The sequence below is a fragment of the Lactuca sativa genome, chromosome 8, assembly GCF_002870075.4.
Source record: "Lactuca sativa cultivar Salinas chromosome 8, Lsat_Salinas_v11, whole genome shotgun sequence".
In the NCBI taxonomy this organism is placed as follows: domain Eukaryota; kingdom Viridiplantae; phylum Streptophyta; class Magnoliopsida; order Asterales; family Asteraceae; genus Lactuca; species Lactuca sativa.
Genome location: NC_056630.2, coordinates 217,453,400 through 217,467,219, shown reverse-complemented (window position 1 = coordinate 217,467,219; position 13,820 = coordinate 217,453,400).

Below are 13,820 nucleotides of genomic sequence, written 5' to 3'. Positions count from 1 at the left end.
TTCTTGTCCTTTTTCCCTCTTAATGCGCTAGACATTTGGAAAATTTTAGAATGGTCAAATATTATAGCATTTACAATCGATCCTTTACCCAAAGCGTATGGGACACGATGCATAATGTCTTACATAAAGATCTGATACTTTATCAATCTTCTGCCATAAAGTTTTATGTGTCACGTTCTTACAATTCGAACTATGAAGAGGGATAGCGTAATCATAATCAAAATTTAAGAACACACTATGTATCCTTTGACTAAATTTATTAAAATTTCTTAATCTAAGCTTTAGATTTTGAAACAAAGTATAATATTCTCTCCCTTAATTATAGCAAAGCAACTTTTCAACCCTTACGACTTTGCATTGTTTATTTCTTGTTTTCTATAATTAATATTGCTATCTCTCAATACTTGTCATAATAATCATACAAGCACAATATTTATGCTCTCACTATCATGATGATTATTATCATATAAGCATAACACTTATGCTCCCACTAGCTTTGACATATTTTAGAAAACAACTGAACTTCTAGAAAACAATACTTATTGAATTTCTGAAGTTCATATTTCTAATACCTAATGCTTTGATAATCCTTTATCTAAGCTTCTTAAGCTTATACACCTTTGCCATAGATAGCTCATATGTGTGTCTAAACAATTCAGACTAATTGCCAAATCTCACAATTCGAATTATGGAAAGGGATACCGTAACCATAATCGAATTCGAGAATGCAATTTCACAATCACTATCTTCTTAAAATCTCTCTTAGTGAAAGAATTTCCTCACAATCATTTTCATGAAGGAGGTAATCTTATGATACTTAGATTTTATGGTGTATCAGTTCTTGTCCATGCGAATTTGCCAAAACCAAAGTTTGCGACAAATCCAAACTCATATTGACCAAACTTTCTCAATCTTGATTTCTTGCCTTATGGTAACATGAGTGCCCACCATGTCTTCCAAGTAGTTAAGAAGCTCACCCTTTCCTATCAATGTACTTTTCATTGATCAAGGTGCTTGCCTTTTATGCGTTCAAATGAGAACTCATAGAAGTCACATGCATAATTAACTCAATTGGAATGGCACAGAAACAAAATAATGTCAACACGATAGGTCATAAACCTCAAGACGTGTGCTAGTGATGATTGATAAGGTTTATTCTTGATTTGTTCTTGAAACCTTTCAAGACCATTGAGACTCCCACTGACTCCTTGACATATAAGATTCTTTTGTCAATAAACATTTCTCAACAAACAAATATTCAAGAGTTTTTGTAGCTTTTATCAAAACACTTCACAAAATTGGTCCTAGTTGATCTTTTTCTTATCCAAGACATCACAACTTTCATATTTCAAATGTGCAAGAATAAGAAAACCTTTTTCCAAATTCCACATTTGATGAATGTTATAAACCTTCTTGAGACTCGTCACTCAATTTCACAATCTTGGAGTATAACTCTAAGACTTGATATTGGAACAAAGTATGATTGACTTCTTGATTTAACCATTTCTTCAATTCTCGATTCCTCTTCTTAGACATACAATTGCACTAAGACTCACTTAGAGGATCAATTGAGATATGGTTCTTAATCATTAAGACCTGTTATAAAACATAATAAAAGGTACTCTCCCTTCTTCTTAGAATAGAGAAACTTTTATCTTTCTGCCTACTTGATTCTTCTTTATTCATTCTACTATTATTTGAAACTCTTTCAATCAACTCGGAATTACACTTAATCTCATAAGTATAATCATATTTACTTTACCTTAGTAAATCATGACGAATATCTCTGTTACTCTTGTGGTGGGCTTGATCAACACACAACCTTGTGTACTCGATCTCCTAGTCCTTCACTTGAAACTTTGTTAACGAATTAGTCTAATTTCCATATATGAAATTTCTCATTCATCATGCAACCAAGTTGTATGATTCCAAGTTTCTGTCCAATTGAAACTTGGGTGATGAGAAACTCACCCTATTTGGTAAATTCTTGACCTATCCACAAATCACATAATTAAGAATCAAATCCATTATTGCTAATAGAAACAAACATCAATTTTCATACACGCCATTGCAAGGATAAATAAATAAATAAAATCAAAATTTATTTTATTGATGAAAAATTTGTCCTTACAATGCAATTCAACTGAAAAACTATGTTTTTACATATTCCTAAGCAATCTATTCTAACTCAGTAGTAGCTTAAGAATCTAATCTTCAAGCAATGTGATCGAAATCCATTTCTTCAGAATTAGATTCAGCTCACTTCTTCCCTTAAGCTTCCTTTCTTTTCTTCGATCCTACAAAACATCAAATGTAATCTTATCACATCATGTATTAAGAATCTAGAATAGGAACTTAAAAGAGTTAGTTAATGGATTTTACCTAAAGTAGAGCCATACGTTTTGACTCTCCCATCTATTAGATCTCTTAGGTAAATAGGGCAACTTTGTCTCCAATTCCCCTTCTCTTGGCAATAGAAGCAAGTGGACTCTTTTGGAATGGCACAAGGAACTATATCAGAATTTACCTTTTCTGGATCTCTAATGTCACCATTTTCAATATCCATTGAAGTTTGGGAGTTTAATTCACCAAACAAATTTGCTCGACCAGCTCGCCAAATCATTGCTGATTCAGCAGCTATAAGCAAATAGGTCAAATCAATGAGGGTCACGTCACGATCCATCATATAGTACTCTCTAATGAACTCACTATATGATTCAGCAAGCGACTGAAGAACCCAATAATTAGCCAACTCACCTAAAATATCGACACCCAACATCCTTAACGTATCAATGTGTGACTTTATCTCTAAGACGTATACACAGACAAGTTTTCCATGTTTACTTGCCAAAAGGGCTTGAGTGAGCTTGAAATTTTCAAGCCTTCGAACTTGTGGGTTAGGGAGAATAATTGGAGGAGGTGGAGGAAGTGAAGCATGATCTCTTGTTCCTCGATCATATCGTGGAATATCATCTTCATGTGGAAAGCTTGTTCCATGGGATTTCGGAAGACCATAGTTTTCATACTTTGACATATACAAAACGGGAGAAAATTCAAGTTAAGTTGATTAGGATCCTCGATGTGACACCCAAATGAAACATCGAGTCTAGGATCCCACACAATACTCTACAACCTAGAAGAGGGATGTCGTAATCTTGTTGCAGAATATTTGAAGGTAGGTAAATGACGATTTACCAATTTCCACCATTAAATTGAAAAAGAAATTTAAGTTTTAAATCTATTGAAAATTCCTAGATCTTTTGAGATTCATTGAACTTTTCAATGGCATGTTTAAATCTCGATATGCCCCTCGATTTGTGACTGGGATGCCGAGGATCACAAAACAGGGTGTGAATAACCATGCAAACTTACATGGTGCCCCCAAATGTTACAGTCACCTATTCGTTGTGCCGGTTAACCACACACGCTCCACCGAACTATGACAAACAATGAGTCACCCTTTGCTACCTTTGCTTAGAACCTTTTAGTGTGCCGGTTAACCACGCACACTCCACTAACGTCTTCGCAAGGGCACAAAGTGTAATTTCATGGAATTGCATCAATTCACTTTTGCCTAAAGTAACTAAGATTGGGAATTTTGTAAAAGCATTTAATTACTTTTGTACTTCATTATACTTATAATGGAAGGTTTCTGTCCTATCCTACCCGTTCGGCTAACGACCCTCCACTAGTCAAGAGTGCGGTGGGTAAGAGTGGATACCCATTCAATCGCCATTTTAAAGGCAATTTCCTTAAACACCCCTTATAGACTAACTTCGTGAATGAGGGCTACTAACGGTAAGACTGACTGTTTACTCATACATATATATTACTAGACTTTTAATGTTATATATAGTATAGGGTGTATTTTACACTTTTAATATACTAGGTGGTCTAATTTAATAAATTATCCTTTTAATTTAATTAAATGTGATCCAAAACTTTATGGATTTATTAAATCTCTTTTAATTTTACACTTTAATTAATTAATAAAACCATAAGGGTGTGATTTGAACTTTTCTAAACTATACTAGGGTTTTGGAATTTAACATTTCTAAATTAAACTTTTAATCAACTTCTAAATTCCAAAACTTGAGGGCAAGTTTTGAAACATTTCAAAATATTAGGGTTTAACTTATTTAAATTTCAAAACTTTTAAGTTCAAATTTAAACTATAAAACCTAAAGGGATTAATTTGAAACTTTTCCAAACTTTATCAAGAATATTCTAGATCTCAAAATTCAAATAAGGTAATTAACAATTAATTATTGGTTATCTAATTTGACCTAGTCCAAATTCTTGCAAGATAATTCACCAAATAATTCAAATAATTAAATCTAATCATATAAGGAAATAATTATTTAACTAATATGAAGTTATCTTTAATTTTGGCAAAGATAATCACCCAATATCATAAAAATCTGATTTATATCATTAAAAAACGTTTTGGTAACTATCCCACAACCAAAATAGCACAAAATCCCGATTTTTCCTCTTTCTGACCAGCTGACTCGTCGAGTTAGGCATGGACTCAGCGAGTCCAGCCTCCAGAAACCCTAAATTTCGAATTTTAAGCAAGGATAATTCACAATAGCATCAAATACATCAAATAAACAACCATGTCTCTCATACCACTGATGGGTTTTGAGCAAAACATCATTCATATGGTGTACATGCAAACCCTTATAGCTTTTGGATCTAGTTTGTCTAATGAACATGCAATTGAATATCCAAAGCTATAAACCCTTGATCTAGCATACAGTTAATCATATTAACATAAGATTGGGGTTTAGATCTTACCTTGATTGTTATGTAGCAATAACAATCTCAAACCCTCCATTGTAATTGCTTTAGAAAGCTTAGAGTCACAAGTGTCACTCCTCTAATGGCTCACAAACACCAAGAGCAAGAGGATGAAGAATGATAAGAGAGGAGCACCCAAAAAACGTGTAGAAACCCTAAGGAATCAGTTGGCCACGTTTTTGGTGCCCTAGGGATCCTTAAATAGTGAGGCTATTAGGGTTATATAACAAGGAAACCTTAATTTAATTGTTTAGGCCTAAGCAATCCATGGACTCCCTCCTTAGAGGCCTTGGACGATTTCTAATGGGTTTCCCCATAGAATTTGACCACCCCTCTAATATGGAGTCCATTAGCCCAATATTCAACTATCATACAATTGACAGTTCTAGTCCCTTAAGTTTAATTAATGTCTTTTAGCCACAAAATTAATTCTTAACTAATTTTAATTAAACAATATGATTTCTCCTTTAATATATTATTCTCATAATATATTTATAAATCATAATTACTCCTCTCTCCATAATTCATCCTATCAAGTTGCTTTGGTGAAGGCAACCCGAAAGGACCATGCACCATCGGGTCAAGTACATACCAAAATAGTTATGGACTTAGACACTAATCCAACATTGATCTCTTTAGGCTAAATTCATTTCTTTTGGACCCATTATTGGGCCGAAACGATTTTGGAGCCCAATCCAAGCCAAAAGCGTGTGCAAACCGAAAACACCATTAGGCCTTGGATGCTCTCGATTGTCTTCAATCCTAAAACCTTTTCTTTTCCCTCATCATAAGGCCCGATAGGATTTAAAAAAAAGATTATCTAGGATAAGGTGGTGCCACCTCAATGTTACACATCATATACCCATGGTCTAGCATGAATCTAGGAAAGTTGGAATTGTCCGACATACATCAAGAATGGATCTCTCTTCCCCTCTTTTACCCCTCTTCACTTTTCGCTTCAAATAAACCAAAATCCTCTCATCTCTCTCTCTCTCTCTCTCTCTCTCTCTAGAACTAAAAGAAATTCCTCCCTTATCATCTAAAAATCGTGATTTTGTGTGTGGGAGTTCAAAAAGTTCTTCATCAAACATCATAACTTGGTAAGTTACTTCACACTCAAGTTGTTTTATTCCATATTATGCTAGAAATCTTTCCTCAAACCACTCTATTTCTTGTATATGTTCTCTAGATCCCCAAAAACATTATAAAGTTCTTCAAGAAGCAAACTAAGGCCGATAACCACCTCCACCTTACTCTTCAAAACCAATGAAGCCCAAGGTGAGCTTCATTCCCCCACTATTTTTCATGTTTTCATACTCTTTGGGGGGGGGGGGGGATACAATTCAAAGTTTCGGTTAACCATTGGATAATTGCTTGGACCATTGTGTTGTGTGTTTAACTTTTGGTCTTTACTTGAATATAGAGTTTAACTCATGCATCTTCATCAAAATGCATGAGAAAAGTATGTGTTATCATATATGTTACATGTAAACCCGAAAATGTTGGTTATATACTCAAATATAGCAAAAATGAGTGTTGTATTCAAACATGGATAGCCTAAACTTAACCCACAACTTTCAACAGAAAAGTTATATGTCATTCACGGAGTGTTTTGACCACCTTGAATGTAATATTTTTCAAAACTGTTTTACATGAAAAAGTTTCAGGTCTATACCTTTCAAATTACTACTTTCACGCCTTCATACGATTTTTCTACAATTTTTGGCGATTTTTACAAAAACTACCTATCATTTCAAGAATAATCTCGGACCAGTCTATTAAGATGAACAATTTCACACTGGTTTGAGGCCATTAAAAATTATGAGAAAAATTGTGAAGAACGCAGACTCAATTTCCAAACTCCCAGAGTTTACGGATCCAAATTTTGACTTACGTTGATTTTTCTGAATTTTTTCTAAAACAGGGACAGAAAAGCCGAAAACCAGAAAATTGTTTTAACATACTAAAAGTGCTTATGCTTGTGTTTAGATGTAAGTTTAAAGGTTGTAACCTTTTGAAAACATCCAGACATGATAACTTGCATATGCTTATATACTTGCTTATATAGTTATTTTCAATTACACTAGATATACTCAAGTCGTTCTACAAGAAAAAGAAGTCATAGTTTATGTAAATATGTTAAGGCTCTTGTGAGACTCACCTTTAGTCGTACCTACCTAGCATACGCAATAAGTCCTATTGGTTATAACCAGAGTCTCCTGAAGGGAGAATGGGAGTTTATGTATAGTTCTATACGGCGTTGACATCCCACACCTGAGTTGTTCGCTACAGCTAGACTAGGCCAGTCTAGGGTGACAAATATCTTCTACGAAACGGACGTCTAAAGAGCGTCAAGACAGACACTCTGTCATATTAGTATGGTTATAGCGACTCACAAAGGGATTAACAACACCACTTTGGTTTACGGGAAGCTTTACTTCGTTAGTTTTATTACAAGAAATGAAACTATATACTAATGTCTACATGCTATTCATTTTCATCATGATCTTAGAACTTAAGACTCCAGTTCTCTATTAAGAAAATATTGGATTTTCTGGATTTATTCATTATTACTCTACAAGGAAAAGATACATAGAGAATAACCACATTATGTGAATTTACGAAGAATTTACAATCTACTAGTTTTCACAAAACACCAAACTATGCTTCGTATACTTTGAAAACTGATTTCACCACTCAAGTCTTAGGGCTTTAAGACCACAACACTTTTATATACATAAAATATAGGATTTTGTGGGGATTAATACACTCTTTTCAAATACATACAAAGGATAATAAAGGACGTGCATGCAATTATACATGGTTTTGGAACGAAACTCACAAACTACTTTTTATAGAAAATATTAGATTTTTTGAAGTTTTACACTTATTAGAAGAAGAGATATTAGAAAGTGTTTCCTACAAATATGATTATGAACTCACCAACATTCTATGTTGGCGCTTTTCAAAACGACTTGTATTCTCAGGGACTCAGTGAACAGGTGCTTGAGCCTTGGATCAGGATTGTTTTACTACCTTGTGAGCAATCATAATTTATGTTATTTTTGTGTAATTGATAAACAAGAACAATTAGTAAGACAATTGATGTTGGTATATTGTAATCTATGATGTTTGGTTGCTATGTTTCATCCATATTCAATTGTTATGATATTGTGCATGAAGTCATCTGTCCCCGGACGTTTCTGCCATCCTGGTTAAGGGGTGTGACACTTCATGAGATCCATGAATGCGGCTGTGGAATTGGTGAGCCTAAAAGGCATCACCACGAACTTGTAATAAACATAACGAGTTCTAAAAGTAGTCTTCTGGATATCCTCGTCTCTGAATCTCATCTGGTGGAGGCCTGAACGTAGATTGATCTTGCAGAACCAAGACGCACACAGTAACTAGTCGAATAAATCAACAATCCTCGGAAGCCGATAACGGTTCTTCACCATTAGGTTGTTCAGCTCCCGATAGTCGATGCACATCTTGTGGGAGTTGTCCTTCTTCTTCACAAACAAAATCGATGCTCCCCAAGGCGAACTACTCGGTTTGATAAACTCCTTGTCTAACAGCTCCTGCAGCTATGTAGACAACTACTGTATATCCGGTGGTGCTAACCGATAGGGTATCTTGGTCATCGATGCTGCACCTGAAACCAGATCTATGCGGAACTCCACCTGATTTTTCGAAGGCAATCCAAGAAAATCCTCCAGGAGCACATCAAAATACTCTCGAACAACCGAAACATCCACGATCATCTTCTGTCTCTCCATCCTAGTGTCTGATACTTAAGCCACAAAACCTGAACAACCCTGCTTAAGATATCTTCTAGTTCTCACAACTACATGGAGAGTCGTTCTACATACTGCTTATACTTTATATTTTATAAGTATGCCCTTTGAATACTCCTATTATCATCTTTTATCCCAAAAGTATGCTTGTATAAAGCAATACCTCTAGTGAGAGTGGGTATATCTTTTATTCCAGAAGTATGCCCCTTGGATACTCTTATTAGAGTAATTATATATTGTATTCTAGAAGTATGCCCCTTGGATACTTCTATAAGAGTGATTATATCTTCTATTCAAAAAGTATTTCCATTGGATACTTCTATTAGAGTGCTTATATCTTTGGGTAGAGTAACAACTAGATAAGGTGCTTTATACTAAATTTCGCTAATGATATGACTGAGTATAATGTTAATCTAGAGGGTTGGCCAAAGTAACGACGACGTATACTATATATCACTATTTATATGAGCATATATAGTGATGACGACGTATAATATTTATGGATATTTATACGGGTATAGTATCTATGACGTATACTAAATATCACTATTTATACGGGCAGAGTGACGACGACATATAATATTTATACGGGAAAAATAACGGCATCGTATGCTAAATATCACTACTTATACAGGTAGAGTAATAGCCACATATACTAAATATCACTATTTATACGTGCAAAGTAACGACGGCGTATAATAACTATTGGTATTTATACAAGGCAGAATAATGGCGGCACATAATAGTTATCACTTAGAATTGACCATCATAATGACTAAGTGTAAGGTTATCCTATGAACTTGGCCGATATTATAACTAGGCATAATATCATTGCTTAAAACTAGGCAGAGTTTCTACCGACATATTATCCTAACATAGTTATCGAATAAATTACTAATATTACTAATATATTACAAATAATAATATTTTATAAAATCGATAGAGTAGTTTTATAATATGTAATGCCCTATATATTTTATTAGACGATGGAAAAAGGAGCCGTGAACTCACTTGTAAAGTGTGAAACCGCTGATGTAGTCTAGAATCGGGACTAGGGACTCGAAGACCATCTCGGGATCGACCGAAATCAGGAGTATAATACTAATATTCTAATTATATAAATAAAATATAAAAGTCGATTTTTCTAATGATTTTATAGGGAAATTTTGAGTGAGGAATGAAAGCAGCAACGACCCTCTATATATACTAATAGTGCGCGCCGCACAAGGCAGTTGCAGGCCGCGCCCTTGTGACCTAGCTCCAGTGCTTGTCTAACACATGCCTACTTCCTAAAAGTGCATCGTACCTCCTTCTAGAAGCATGTGTGCGGCCCGGGTACCTCTTACGCGGGTGATGTTCGCAAAACTTCAAAAATTTGTATCTCCTTCATACGAACTCCGTTTTTGACATTCTTTATATTGTCGGAAAGCTGTCGATGAGATCTACAACTTTCCATTAGGTTGAATTGGCTAATACCGACTTTTATTTTTTGCCCTTATTTTTAAATGGTTTAAGGATCTTGCAAAAATAATATGTCTCTCGTACGGACTCTGATTTTGGCGTTCCTTTTACCAAAATTCATATTTTAAAAAGCACTAAGATTTTTCCTTTTGGTGACCTTACCGAAAAGTCAACCATTCTCTCTATAACTTTAGATTTTAATAATTTTAACTACGTAGTTGATTTTTATATTTTATAAAATTCATATCTCCTTCATATGAATTCAGATTTTTGTGAAATTTATATTTTTGGGATCGGGATGACGCGTACTTTCTGAATATATAATAAAATATATATGCTTCGGCACATTAATTTTTATGACTTACGGACGATTTGATTGATTTTATTTCCTATTTTTATTAATAAGAAACTTTATATTTTTATCATATATATATATATATATATATATATATATATATATATATATATATATATATATATATATATATATATATATATATATATATATATATATAACGTATTAAGTCTATTATATTTGACGTTGGTCACTTTTCTTAAATAACGATCGATACCAATAGTCACGATTGTTACATGTGGCCCCTCTAATTGCAATGAAAGCCAATTGACCTGAAACATAGGTGGTGGTGGTGATAGTGCAATCCATGCCTAAGTGACATGTATTGATGCACTTAATGCAGCCCGAACCACCTGCCCTGTAAACCCCATCATGCATTTTGCCGCACTTTCCACATGACCCTACTGGCCCCTCGATTTAGACTCAAAAACCCTGGGTTTCTTAGTTAAACCCCTAGAGGTTTTTTCTTTCTCCTCCTTCCTCTTTACGATGTGCTCTAAATCAATTTCCTACTTTCAGTCCCTGGATATCATGTCCTCCAGTGTCGGACATGTTGAAAAGCTAACAAACTTCCTGATATCTGATCTCAACATGTCATGGTACCGAGTCTTCCTCATCTCCTCATCTGTAGCATATTAGGTACCAATAAAGCTCTCTCTTGGAACTTGGCTGTGATCTCCGACACGGTCTCAATCGTCTACCGCATGTCCAAGAACTCCCTCACTAGCTATTGTACCTCAACAGCCAGTGCAAACTTTTCTCGAAACCGGGTCACAAAATACGACCAGGTCATGACCTCAATGGCTAGGACTTCCAGAGCATAACCAACCTCCTCCCATGAATCTCGGGCTCGTTCCCTTAAACAACATGTGACGAACCTCACCTTCGAACCCTCAGGGTAGAAGCTAGTCATCTAAGCACACTCCATATATGTTAACCATTATCTGGAGGCAATGGGGTCCTTTTCCCCAAAAAACTATGGTGCCCCACATCCCCTGAAATCCTTAAAGGAGAGAGTGTGGGCTCCGTACTAACCAGTAGCTAGATTGGATTTAAAGCCCTGGAAATGCTCCTCCATCAACTCGATGATACCCTCCTTGATCGACTCGAACATCACCAGCGTCGCAAAAAGGACGCCTCTTGTAATTTCAAACGCTATTAACTCGTATAGCCCTTCATCAATTCGTTTAATACATGTGCCCGAATCTAATCCAGATCCTAAACCTCCTGCTCCACCTCATATCATCACCATGCTAAAACATAATACATAAACAATCAGTACACGCATGAACTAGTTACATTCCTAGAGCTTCTCAAAATCATCAGGACCTTCCTTGTCTCGGGTATAGATCATGTGATTTCAATAGTATAGGACCAATACTATCTACCACACCTATCTATACCTTCCTCTAGGACTGTCTCGAATCCTCCAAGTCACGTCCTACTATCCATTACTTTTACTCACACTATAGAGCGCCCTACGTGTTAAGACATATCCTACGTACGATTCTTTTTCCTATCATTCTCTACCATCACATGCAGAACAAAACCCCTTTAACACCTTATAATTACCTTATGAATACAATTACATGTTATCGACTCCGATAAATTTTTTTGAATGCTAGATCCCACCCTGAACGGTTGGACGCAAACAAGAGTTGTACCATATGGTTAAATCTAACTTTCAAAAATTATCTTATCCCCATAACATGTAATCTAACGCATTCTCTTAGTAATTAGCCGAAACCAGTGGAGTCCCTAGAACTACAAAACAAGCAACATTTGAACATTGGGTTTTAAACCAATTTACTACCCAACCAAGACATACTATCTATTCAACTAAAGTCTACACTAGCATGTAGTTCTAAAGGCTATACACATATATGCATACTAAAACTATAAACATGTATGAGTATTTTAGGAAAATTACTTGAGCTCGGCTGATTGCACGCATCACACCTTTTTTCTTTTTAGAAAATCATTTTCTTGTGAAAGATTTTAAAAATTCTCAGTTTAAGTTCAGGTACACCCAAGAGTGTGCCCTAATCCCTCAAACCAAGACTCTTATACCAACTTTTAACGTCCCAAAAATTTCTAAGTAAAAATTTAATTTAAAAGCCAACAGAAACATCATTCATTCGTTCTAAAACCCATAAAGCATGATAATGTATAAAATAGTTAACAGATTACAAATCATATCATAAAATGTGGAATACTAGTGGATACGGTGAGATCATGCAGGTGTTGGATTAGGTGTCTAAGCCCATAACTAATATTGGTATGTACTTGACCCGAGAGTAGCATGGTCCATTTGGGTTGCATGGCATCAGAACAATTTGGATAGACTTTTGTGAGAAGAGGATATTTATGATTTGCTAATATATTATAAGTTCTAATATATTAATATGAAATCATATTATTTAATTAGTATTGATCAAGAATTAGTTTGGAATTAATTTTGTGATCAAAAGAGACTAATTAAATAAATGGGAATTGATTTGGTAAATCATTCATTCTTATATAGTGGGCTTGTGATCCATAGTTCCTCATGTTGGGCTAAACCCATGTGGTGACCCATGGATACTCCATGGAGGTTAAAACCCATGGATCATAAGGAATATGGAAAGTCATGAGTTACATGGTGTAACCCTAATGTGTACACTATATAAGAAGTCTTATAGCTCATGAAGTTGGCACTAAGGAGTGACTAGTGATAGACACATGAGGGCTAGCCGATTTTGAGTGTAAATAATCTTCTCTCAAGTTATTCCAATTGTTGGTGGTGTTGTGTGAACCATTTGAGGTGCAACACTTGTGGCACTAAGCTCTTTAAGGTCCAAGGAATCAAGCTACAACAAAAGGTATGTCATTCAACTATATTTTATATTGTATATACTCCATAATATGCTAGTTAGGATGATACCCTGGAAAAATTGATATTTACATGTATAATAGAGAAAACATAGATCCTAGGTATATAAGGTTGCATGTACACCATAAGAGTGTTAGAATGCTCAAAACCCAACATCAGGAACCTTCCCTTTCGAACTACAAATACCTGAAACCATAAACATAAGATGATAAGGAGAAGCTTAGCGAGTTTCCCCTAAAATAGCACACACAACATACATATAAACTGGCCTTGCCCCAACTGCATACGACCCCACTCACAGCATAACGGGCCCCGCCCAAATCGCATACAGGCCCCGCCCATAGCATAACGGGCCCCACCTACAATGATATATATATATATATATATATATATATATATATATATATATATATATATATATATATATATATATATATATATATATATATATAACATAAACATGCAAGATTCATAAAGAGAACAAGAACATACATGCATATCAACAAGTGTCACAAAGACCACTATCATCCTA